Genomic DNA, 11662 nt, shown 5'->3' with positions numbered 1-11662 from the left:
CCATCAGCAATGTAAGAACATCAGGTTAAGGGGGCTGGAGCAACCATTTTTTTTCATACCAGTAGCTCGATTTTAATATGCTATATAAAATAATATAGCTTAGCTATAGTGACCGAGTTAGGTGGTGGACGATGGCGCCATCTTCTAAGCCGTGAACACGAGTTTTGCTGGTCGCTGTCTTTCCACTAGATCGTGTCGCATGGACTATAATAATATAATGGGTGATCAGTGATGTGAGTATTAAGTTTATAATGACCACCACAATCCTGACCGTGATGACATCGTAATATCCATATTATAATATGACCACTGTCAATACTATCAGGATCTTAATACACGGTAAATACGAATAGTATTATGTGTTTAAATAGCTACCTACGAAATAAAATATAACGATCACCTAAACACCAGGCGCGTAAGAGCACGACTTGGTTTTACATTTTTAATATTTATAAATTATGATTATAATATAGGTAACCTACACAATACTTATAATATTATAATATGGTCGCTATAAATTATAATTGTTTCAGCAAAAACTTTTTAAATTTATTTTTTTATGTTTTCAAATTAGTTTTCATATCATCGTATCCATGTATACGTTTTCAAATTTGCGATACAATTATTATTATACTTCTGCTTGTCAACAACAGTTGTACACAATCTAAAATAACAAAGGTAATACGAGTATAATACAAGTAATACAAGCCGACACTCGAATGTCATATATACGTAAAAAGGGGGAAAGTAATCGCTTTCCCGTACAGTAGAACTGTAACTCGTCATTGAGTAGGTCACTGCAATGCCATGGATGTATTACAATTTGAATTCAATGGTAAAATTTAAATCGTTGCACACGATATACAGTCCTGAGCCTCCGTCCGTCGTCTAAAATTATGATATAAATATATTGCTATTAAAATTATTAGGTATAAACTATAAATAGCATACAATTATAAAACTAATCGAAATGTTTTTAAAACTTCGTTGTACCAATATAATAATATGTACAATATTTTAATAATATAAGTAAAAGTTTCAAATCCCAACAAAAAATATTTTTTTAATTATAACAAAATAACTAAAATCGTTATTCATCGTTTAAATATCGAATTTCGTCCAAATTTGAACTTCAAATGTCAATACATTGCTAAAAAAGAGTAAAAATACCATTTATAGGAAATACTAATATGAATATTTGGTGAAAATTTCTATTAAGTATATCTACACTTATTAGTTTTTTAATTATAACAAAATAAGGAAATTGTTTGATTTTAAAATATCATTAGGTATTTACGTGTACATATTTGCTAAACGTATGTAAATATCCTTTTCAGCAAAGTTTGAACTTCAGGCGTGCATAAAAAATATTTAGGTACACTAACCTTTATTAATTTCAATAATAAAACTTACGAAAAAACTTAAATTAAGTATTAAAATCTTAGGTATAAATATTAAAAATGTTCTGCATTTTTAACTACAGACTAATTTGCAAATGCTCGTGATTTTTAGGAATATTGTCAAAATACTAACTTTAATTACTTGTAAAAAATTATTATGACAATAATATATTTTCGATATTTTTCAATTTGTATAAGTGAAAAATTTTTGTAGGAACGTCGAATTACATTTTCATGGTTTCTGACTTTAAATTAATTTACCTGTAACATAGAACTTTTGTCTAAAAGTAGGTAACTATATGGCCAAACGTCACGTCAACCCTACGTGAACACTTTACTATTTTAATAACGTACGCGCATATCACCAGCCGGTTTATTTATCCGATAATAACGATGATATATTTTAGATATTCGTTTAAAAAACAGTCCGTAGTTGTCTGCTGCAGTAATAAGAGACTGTAAGAGAGCAACAAATAAAAACCCTCAAAAACGCATCCACCCCTCCCCATTTTTCCACGCGTTAAGTTCGTTTCGTTCATATGATTACACTTTTCTATAAACGGGTGTACGCTCGTATGCAAGTTTAACGAATATAGTTGAATGTAATCAAAGTAGGTATACCTATATAGCGAAACGTTGACGTCAACCCTACGTGAACACTTCATTATTTTAATATTCAATACGTACGCGCATATCACCTGCTGGTTTATTTATCCGATAATAACGATGATAATATTTTTTAGTTTTTTAGTTTAAAAAACTGTCCGCTGCCTGCAGCGATAAGAGACTGCAAGGGAGCAACAAATAAAAACCCTCAAAAATGCATCAACCCCTCGCCCATTTTTCCACGCGTTAACTTCGTTTAATTCATACGTGATTAAATTTTTCTATAAACAGATGTATGCAAGTATTGCAAGTATAACGAATAGTTGAATGTAATCAAAGTAGGTAACTATATAGCCAAACTTGACGTCAACCCTACGTGCTACGTGAACACTTTACTTGTATAATATTCAATACGTACGCGCATATCACCTGCCGGCTTATTTATCCGATAATAACGATGATAATATTTTTTAGACATTCGTTCAAAACAGTCCGCAGTTGTCTGCTGCAGTGATAAGAGACTGTAAGAGAGCAACAAATAAAAACCCTCAAAAACGCACCCACCCTCCCCATTTTTCCACGCGTTAAGTTCGTTTCGTTCATATACGATTACACTTTTCTATAAACATGTTATGTACGCTCGTATGCAAGTATTGCAAGTATAGCGAATAGTTGAATGTAATCAAAGCGGATACCTATATATAGTCAAACGTGTGACGTCAACACTACGTGAACACTTCACTATTTTAATAATATACAATACCTATACGTTCGCGCATATCGCCTGGCCGCCGGCTTATTTATCCGATAATAACGATGATATATTTTAGAAATTCGTTTAAAAAAACAGTCCGTACTCGTCTGCTGCAGTGATAAGAGACTGCAAGAGAGCAAAAAACAAAAAAAACCTACTTACACATAGGCTCGGCGCGTAGAGCGCAAAATCTCGCGGAGCGTTCCAGCAACCGTTTTCCTCGAGGTAGCAAAATGTGTACAGTGCATCGCGATGTGCCGTTCCGTCACCACGTGAGAGCGATATTATTTTAACACTACTCGCCCGCCAATAATACGCCGTAAAATAAATAAATCGTAAGACTTTTTTCTCATTCGCCCCCAGTGAAATATTATTCTGCGTGTGTGTGTGTGTGTGTTTTCAATTTTAATAAATTAGAAAATTTTATTCGCCCAACACTATAATATAATATTAGATAATATATTTCTATACTCTGAGATTAGTTTCGCCGTCGTAATACAGTCACTATACAGCGTGCGATAATATACGACTCGTAATATTATTTCGACTTGTATATTATAACATTGCATTGATTTTCCGCATACGATTTATCGTTTTCGATTCCCTCGGATTCTATAACCAGCAGCGCCGGAGTTAAAAATATACGTATTTCGATTTGGATATATGGCATCACTCTCGGGACACAAACTCCAATAAGGTAAAAACGTACAATATTTAAGTACTTTGAAATAACATGGGAATACATACTATGAAGGAGTTCGCATATTGTTAGGTACATTGTAATAAACAATGATATTATATTATTGTTACGTACGATTTGTATTTACGGATTTATCGTTTTCACGGTAGTTTTTTCGAAAAAAAAACGTATTAATGTTGAATACATTTCAAACTTTAAAAAGTTTATATCCATACAAAAACAATTTTTTGAAATCACTATTCACAATAATGTGTTTTTATTACCTAAACACCAACGAGACAATGCTTTTGTTATTAAAATTTATTTGTTCATATTTTTCTGCAGTAGGATGCGTATAAAAAATTATAGGCAGGTATATAATTATTATAACTGATGAATTAAATATATTTTCTAGAAAATTATTAAAAATATATTTGACCATTTTCAAATCCTTTTTTCTCGTAATTGCATTGTTGTTGTATTAATATTATTATTTTATCAATTAGCATACCTCCACAATATTATACACGTTTTGTATTGGATTACAATGATTTGGAGTAAAAAACTATGTACACATTTTTAACATTTTGGGCTGGATACACGGTTTTTAATGTTTTCGTATTGATGGTTACTTATTAACAAAAACATATTTATCATTCAAAGATTTTCCTTGCAAAGGAAAAATATTGAGTGTTATTTTTTCTTTTAAAGTTAGTGAAGCTTACGTTCTTATGATGAAAATATAAAGCTATATAAACAACTAGCCATATCAAACTATAAAAAATAAATTGTGATTTTATTATTGCATCCTACTATTGTGTTATTATTGAATCAAAGCAAATTATCATTGACTGTTTAGGCACTGTTTCATTAAATTTGTATAACCATATATTATTATTATAGTCACTTTACTTATTTTGTGCATGCAGCACACATAGGCAGTGATCCCATTGGCAAACATCGTAAAAATTACAAAAGCGTTGGAGTAGGTTATGTTTTTTTTGTAGCTTCCAATGTTGTCATATCCTACTACATATTTACCACCTATGACTTATTGAAAAAAAAAAAAATTCGAACACTTAGTTGCTATTCATATTTCAACATTTCAACTGTATATTAGACAGTAATTGAAATATAAACATCTACTGATAAGTGTTAATTTTTGAACATACATTAACATAAAACATATTTTTATAAAAAAAATACATTGGAAAATATGTCAAACAATATTTAAATTTTTGTTCGGTTATTTACAAACTGTTTACATTATGTTTATATAATGTAAAATTGCCACAAAAAAAAAAGGCAAGTCACGAAAAAATGGTAGAGTATATTTTGACTCAACTTATCAAAACTGAACTCCTATATATGTGGAGTTTAGACAAGATAAAAACAAAATGTTTAAATTTTCTTCCAAGTATACTCCTCAAAATATTCGTAAAATTACCATAGACCACTATTTTGACTCGTAAATTAAAAAAAAACAAAAACAATGACAATATTAACAATAATAACAATGACAACTATTATGCTTCATACGATATAGGTATTGCATATCATAATTCACAACAATGCATAACTATAATAATATGGTGATGCAAGTGCCAAGTATAGAAAGCAAAAATACATTTTATGGGCTAATAGTTGTAACTATACGTTACATGTTACATGCAATAGAATAATATTATGTTCCACTTTTTAGAAATTTTAATATCGCATATAACTTATCTGCGTTTTAATACGAACCAATGTTATGTTAATAATGACGTATAGTTAGAAAATAATTTCTTTGGTTATTATTTTTAACTTTGTTGAGTATAACATAGAAGATAAAATAATAACATAATAATTTGTATGATATAATATTATACCTATCTACATATAGTTATTTTTCTGATACAATAAAGACTCTTACAGAAGACTGTGCATTGCTGTGCAGAACATTATTGCACCTAATATTATACAATAATTTAATTGGGTTAAAGAAATAATTTGAAAATTATATTTCACATTTCAATACATACATTTATAGAGCAAAAAAATAAATGAAACTAAATAATAGATTATCACACTGACTATTTTGAGAATAAAATAAACCACGTAATTTGTTATTTTTTTTTTTGGTACGACATCAACTTTATGAATAACAATGCTACTGTTCATTTTTCATTGTAAGTTGTAATTTATTGTCATTATAGTCACAAACAACATTATTATTATGTTTCCTATTTATTGACATAGGTATTTATAATTAGTTAAGATCAAGTAGATAAATTCTTTGGAGTACAATATTATCATAAAGATTCCAAAGTTTATCCTCACGATAAAGTGACATGCATTTTTAATAACGTTAATATTTTTAATTTTAGTTCTTACGAAATACAACGAAATACTATTAGATTTGATGTGTCCAGCTCTTTGTCCTTCAATATAAAACGCACTGAATTCCTACTGGTTCAAAGTCCAAAGAAAGGAATTTTTCCGAGTGAATTGCATTCAATTGTCTTTTACACAATACAAGTTTTTCATGTTAGTTCATTTTAAACAAATTTATATTGCAGTATCATTATATTATTTTATATTTTATTAATAATAATAATTTGTATTATGAAATAACTGGATCAGCAGTGAGTATCTCTATAATGAATATTGGATATTAGATATACTTACGAATTACGATAATACATTTGAGTAAGTACTTATTTATTACTACTTATAATTATAAGTAATAATAAAAGTGTGGTTTTGTTTTTATCACCATTAGTTAGGATATAATTTAATTGGAATACTTGAGTAAATCAGTTATAATGACGTAGGGTTCGGGTTTTAAAAACAATATATTTTTCTTATAAAATATTATATATCCACCTTTCATAATTAATGGACACACTTAAACGGAAAATATGCACATATTATGCATTTATGCAGGCTATACTTAATATTAATTGTATATATTTTGTCAATGTGCATTTTATTTTTAACTGCACTTGTAGGTGTACTGGATTCATATCAGACTAAATCGATAAAAAAAAAATAGTTGGTTATTGTCAATTCAATAATTGTAATATTACATTGTTCCATAGTTTCAAATTATTTTATTATTGATAAAGCTAAGATATTTATAAGCTCAACAAATCATCTATGCAATCAATCTATGCACGTATAATATTTAAATTTAAAATATGGACATCAAATTTTTGTAGAAAAAGTTTATACTTTACGCTTTTGTAAATGTTACAAGAAATAGATGTTTTTTGTTCTTATACCTTTTGAACTTAAATTGAGACAAATTTAGAAATATGAGTGATTAAATACACAATTATTCAACACAATTTTAACTGTGCTAAAATCTAAAATATGTTTTTTGCATTAAACAAATTTTATTATGATAAATCAATAATTGTTGTAATTGTTGGTACATTTAATACAATAAACGACAGTATTTTTTTTATGTAGTTAAACAAGTATTAAAAAAAAATTCTTGTAAAATAGTACCTACTACAATTATGCTTGCTTATATTATTATTAAAAAAAATCAAAACAAAATTTATTTAATTTGTAAACTATTTTTAAAGACTGGCTGATATAATAATTATTATAATATATATGTTATGTAGTATTATTTTACAATTTTGATATTTGCTTGTAACTATTACATGAATAATATTCTAATTAATTTATAAAATATTTTAAAAAATGCATCGATTTTCAATACAACAATATTGTCGTAAATGAATGTAGTCGTTAAAAACTTTAAATTTTCATATTGAATGGAAACCTATTAAACGTTAATTATTACTAAGATGCATTAGATATTATTCAGAGATAAATTGTTTATTATATAATATAAATTCTGTACTTTTCAAAAGTTGTCATATGCTTTCAATGTGAATCTATCAGTTAAAATTGAAAATACATTGGTGTTATCGCAGAATAAATTATTCTGTGGTGTTATGTTAATTTATTTCCTTTTAGAGGTTATTGATATTATAGGTACGTAGGTGTTTAAATATATTGTTCAACAAAATTAGAGAATAATAATTCATATCGGTATCTCCCAGTAATGAGTAGACCGATCGTTATATTATAATATAGATGGTACCCACCTAGTTGTTGTTGTTGTTGTTATATTATTATAGTGTCTATAAAATATTTAATATGGTTTTGGGATTATTAATTGTTGAACAGGCTTTTGTTAACATGAAATTGCGAAAACCATTGAATACAATGTTATTCAATCGAAATATATAGGTATGTCAACAGACATTGTAAACTTGTATGGATGTACAAACTTACCTGCCTACCTATATTGAGCGCGACGTTCTGAGGTGCGTGCTTACGCAGGTTATAATATATTATTGTGAATATTTTAATTGGGCCGTGGCTTCACGTGACGCCGAGTTCGTGGCGCAAGTTATGTCGTACAATAGACTTAACAAAATACAATAAATTGCTTAAAATTTCGTTTCGTTTTAAAGTTACAACTATAACGTACTATGCGCATTCCTAGCGCATCAAATAGCATGTAATATATATTCTATGCGTCGGTCGGAATTCGCACTGGTTTAAGATTGTTGAAATGCTATTCTACAATGTATAATATAATATTATGGTGGAATAGCACTAATAGTAATTAATTTTAGTTGACAAGCAGTAAAGCTACTTTTGAAAACAAGACGGGTTTAGGACTTAGGTACGTGTTATACTTGTATTAAACCAGATTTAGTTTATTTTATATAGGTACTAATTAAAAAAAAAAAATGAAGTTAATCTTTAAAATAGGTTTTGCGTAGGTCTGTACAAAACTATAATAACAAAATGTGCTATTTAAAAAAAAACTGTTTTAACGGATGAAGTGAGATTTAAAACGGTATGAAATCAGTAGGTATCTACTAGGTGTATTAACTTTTTTTTTTTATTGAACAAAATTTTATATAATTTATAATCTGTATTTACACGTTATACAACAAGTAAATTTGATGTGGTTTGATTGGCGGGAGGGGGAGTCACCCAATGGCGGCACCCCGTGGAACGGTACATTAACATATTTGTATTTTTTCATAGGAATTTAACTAATTTTATATTAGGTATTCTACATGGGTTTCATGTGGTCTTATGTTCTACTTTAAATCATTTGTGTAGGTACTTACAAAGTATTAGAAACGTTAAATTATATAGCTTGAGCGTTTAAGAGTCCTGATAAATCAATTTTTTAATTAATATTGGTACCTACCTGTTGTGAACACGATGATATTGTTCATTAAATTTTTTTAAGTGGCTATATAAAAATAAAATGGGTGGGTGGGTAGTATCTAGAAATCTTTGCTCTTTAGGTAAAAGTAGTTCAATATGCCATGATTGCCTATTCACATTTTAAACTAATGGGTTTGTTTACAAGAACGATTTTTTATAAGCAAAAAAATAAAAGCCATTCGTAGAATAGCACGTTTCAGAGTTTGAAATTAATTTACGCACGATTAATAAACCAACTGATTGAAAACGTAATTTATTCATTTTATATGTTAAATTCTACTTTTAAATATTGTTTTGCGTCGAATGATCTTGAAAATTATAAATGTAATATTCTGCTATGAGATAGTTCGGAGTTTTCTTAGTATGAGAAATACTATTCTTACTCTGTAGTTCATCGTAATGGACTTTGCGCACGTGAATTAAAATAATATATTTGCATAAAAATTACGCGTCTAATCGAGTTTTTTTGTCAAGTTTTTTTCATTAATCAGAAAGCTTAGGATTAGTGACGGAAACGGATATCACTCAAAAGTCAAAAAAACGCGTTTAATGGCACGACCATTATAGTATATTATACTCTTTTTTTTTTTATACCTATTGTTATTGTTCTTAAGACGTATATTGAACTGTACAATAGTGTTATTTATTTTACAAGTGAATAATAGACATTGTGCATGTTGAACAGGACGTAACGTTGCACGACGATTCTATTTCATAGCTTACTATGGCGTTACATTATTATATCGCACTAATATGGGTTTTATTATTATTTCGAGTCCGATTGTAAATTACAATTTTAATAGTATAAAGTTTCTGCGTTAACGAAATAATATTGCATTGGTTTTACACACTTTTTGCTTTTAAGTTGTATACAGTGTATACATTAACTACCTATATAATAATATGTGTGTCGGGATAATATTATACCTGCACCGGGTTACATATGTTATTTTTGTTGTGTGAACAACCACTATTATTGTTTACAATTTCAGCTATAGCATATAGTACGTACAACGGTCTTATAAAAAAATCAGATTACAGAACCTTTCGTTGGGATTTCATATGAATCCGTTTTCGGTTCCTCTCTTTCCGGAGACATCTTCTGCTAGCACTGCTGATAAACGAAGTTGGACGAATGTCGATTAGCCATTACTCCGCAGTCTATATTGATCTGACCGCGATTAGTTATCTAAATAAATCAACTACATTCTAATCTGTTTGTAATTTTGTGTACAATATCAATGTATAAGATAAATAATAATCACGCGATACACTAGTGGAATTTAAAATTTTTGTTTAGTGCGTCTATACTTGTTTTATTCGTGTAAAAATATATACTAATGAATTAATGTCAGCTTCCACACACACACACACACACATATGTTAATGTAAACTTGGATGAAAGTAACGTAGAAATAATATTTTCTTTCTTAAAATGTTGTTTGGTAAATTAATGAATTACTTAGGTAGATATAGGGTAGACATTATTAAACGTTACGACTCAGACAAGTTAATTAAATATGAATAATTAATTAGTGATTTTTTTCATATTTATTATTATTGTATTATTGTTACTCGTGATAAATCGTGAAACGTATATAACACCTAGATTCTATATATTATAAGCACATATTATAATTACAGTACGAATTAAAGAGATATATTTGATAAAATTAATTACTCGAGTGAGGAAGCAGTAGCACATAAACATAGTACACCTTATCATATAAAATGAACAGTTGAAAACCATTTAATGATAATATATATTGTATATATATATATGTGTGTGTGTGTGTGTGTGTGTGTGTGTTTGATAGTCATGCGCACGTGTTATTTTATTGTAGATCTGTTGAAATAATTATATTATAATATACCGTAATAATAGAATACCATTAAACCATAATATTATGTGTTTATTCACTAAAACACAACATGAATTTTCGGAGTGGTACCTAATAATATGTGATGATGCGACTTCAACGTAAAACAATAATATATATACATTGGTATATAACTTTGGATGTCTCCTATCGTTGCACCACTCACACAGACATAAGAGAAGTTAGGGTATTATTTGATTTCTCTTTGAGCTGCAACACAGCGAATTTGTGTTCAGTACCTAACTAAATTTGCATTGTTAGCTTTAATGTTAGAGTTAATTGACTATTGTTATTAGACTTAAGGTTAAGGATATTATTAATAGCCTTTTATTGATATTACAATTTTAAAGTGCTCATAACTAGCTTCATACTTAAAATGTCAACATAAACGCCTATGAGATTCCCGGGATAATATTCTATATTTATTGAATTTGATAACTCTACTATGTTAAAGCTATGATATAATACGAAATTGGTTTTGATCTGAACGCACATTTACTATAATAATATGTTACGCATCTCTAAATAAGCTGTTTGAGCGGCAGCAATTTGTGTAAGCAGGGATTACATTTCGCCAATAAATAGTAGCCAGTATTGGTAGGTATGTGCACTGTACCTATATAAATTAAAATAATTCATCGGTATTCATATTTATAACACGCGATTTCGATGTACATACGATCTTTTATACACTATGGTATATGCGTTTAATATAATCTACATCTACATGTGGAAAATATAATATAAAAGTTGTTCAATATACCTATAATGGTACTAAGATCTATTCACCGATAAAAACAACATATCATTATTGATTTAAGGACTTAAAGTAAGTAAAAAAGTAACTAAGTTTTGTGCTACAGAGTATCTATCTATTTTATATAGTCAGTTTATTTTATTTTATTTTTAACGCAATTACTTATATAAAGAGGTTTTCTAAAATTGTTAAAATTGTTATTTAGATCATTTCACAATGTAATAATTGACTTTTCTGGAATTAATGACTTTTATTTTTAAAATAAATTTAATGAACAACAGAAATATGATAATCGAATAAAAAAGTATTTAATATTCCAACTATTAACACTCA

At 28.3% G+C, this 11662-nt stretch overlaps 1 protein-coding gene across 1 annotated transcript in view; it reads left to right on the top strand.

The window, feature by feature from the left end:
* Positions 1 to 3020: 3020 nt before the first annotated feature.
* LOC132940211 (tachykinin-like peptides receptor 99D) overlaps positions 3021 to 11662 on the top strand; it is a 266534-nt gene continuing 257892 nt past the window's right edge. The window contains exon 1 of the mRNA XM_061007685.1: positions 3021 to 3457. The gene's annotated coding sequence lies outside the window, so the exon portion shown is untranslated. The remainder of the gene's footprint in view (positions 3458 to 11662) is intronic.

The sequence above is a fragment of the Metopolophium dirhodum genome, chromosome 3 (assembly GCF_019925205.1).
Source record: "Metopolophium dirhodum isolate CAU chromosome 3, ASM1992520v1, whole genome shotgun sequence".
NCBI classification, from domain to species: domain Eukaryota; kingdom Metazoa; phylum Arthropoda; class Insecta; order Hemiptera; family Aphididae; genus Metopolophium; species Metopolophium dirhodum.
This window is presented reverse-complemented; position numbering and strand designations above follow the sequence as displayed.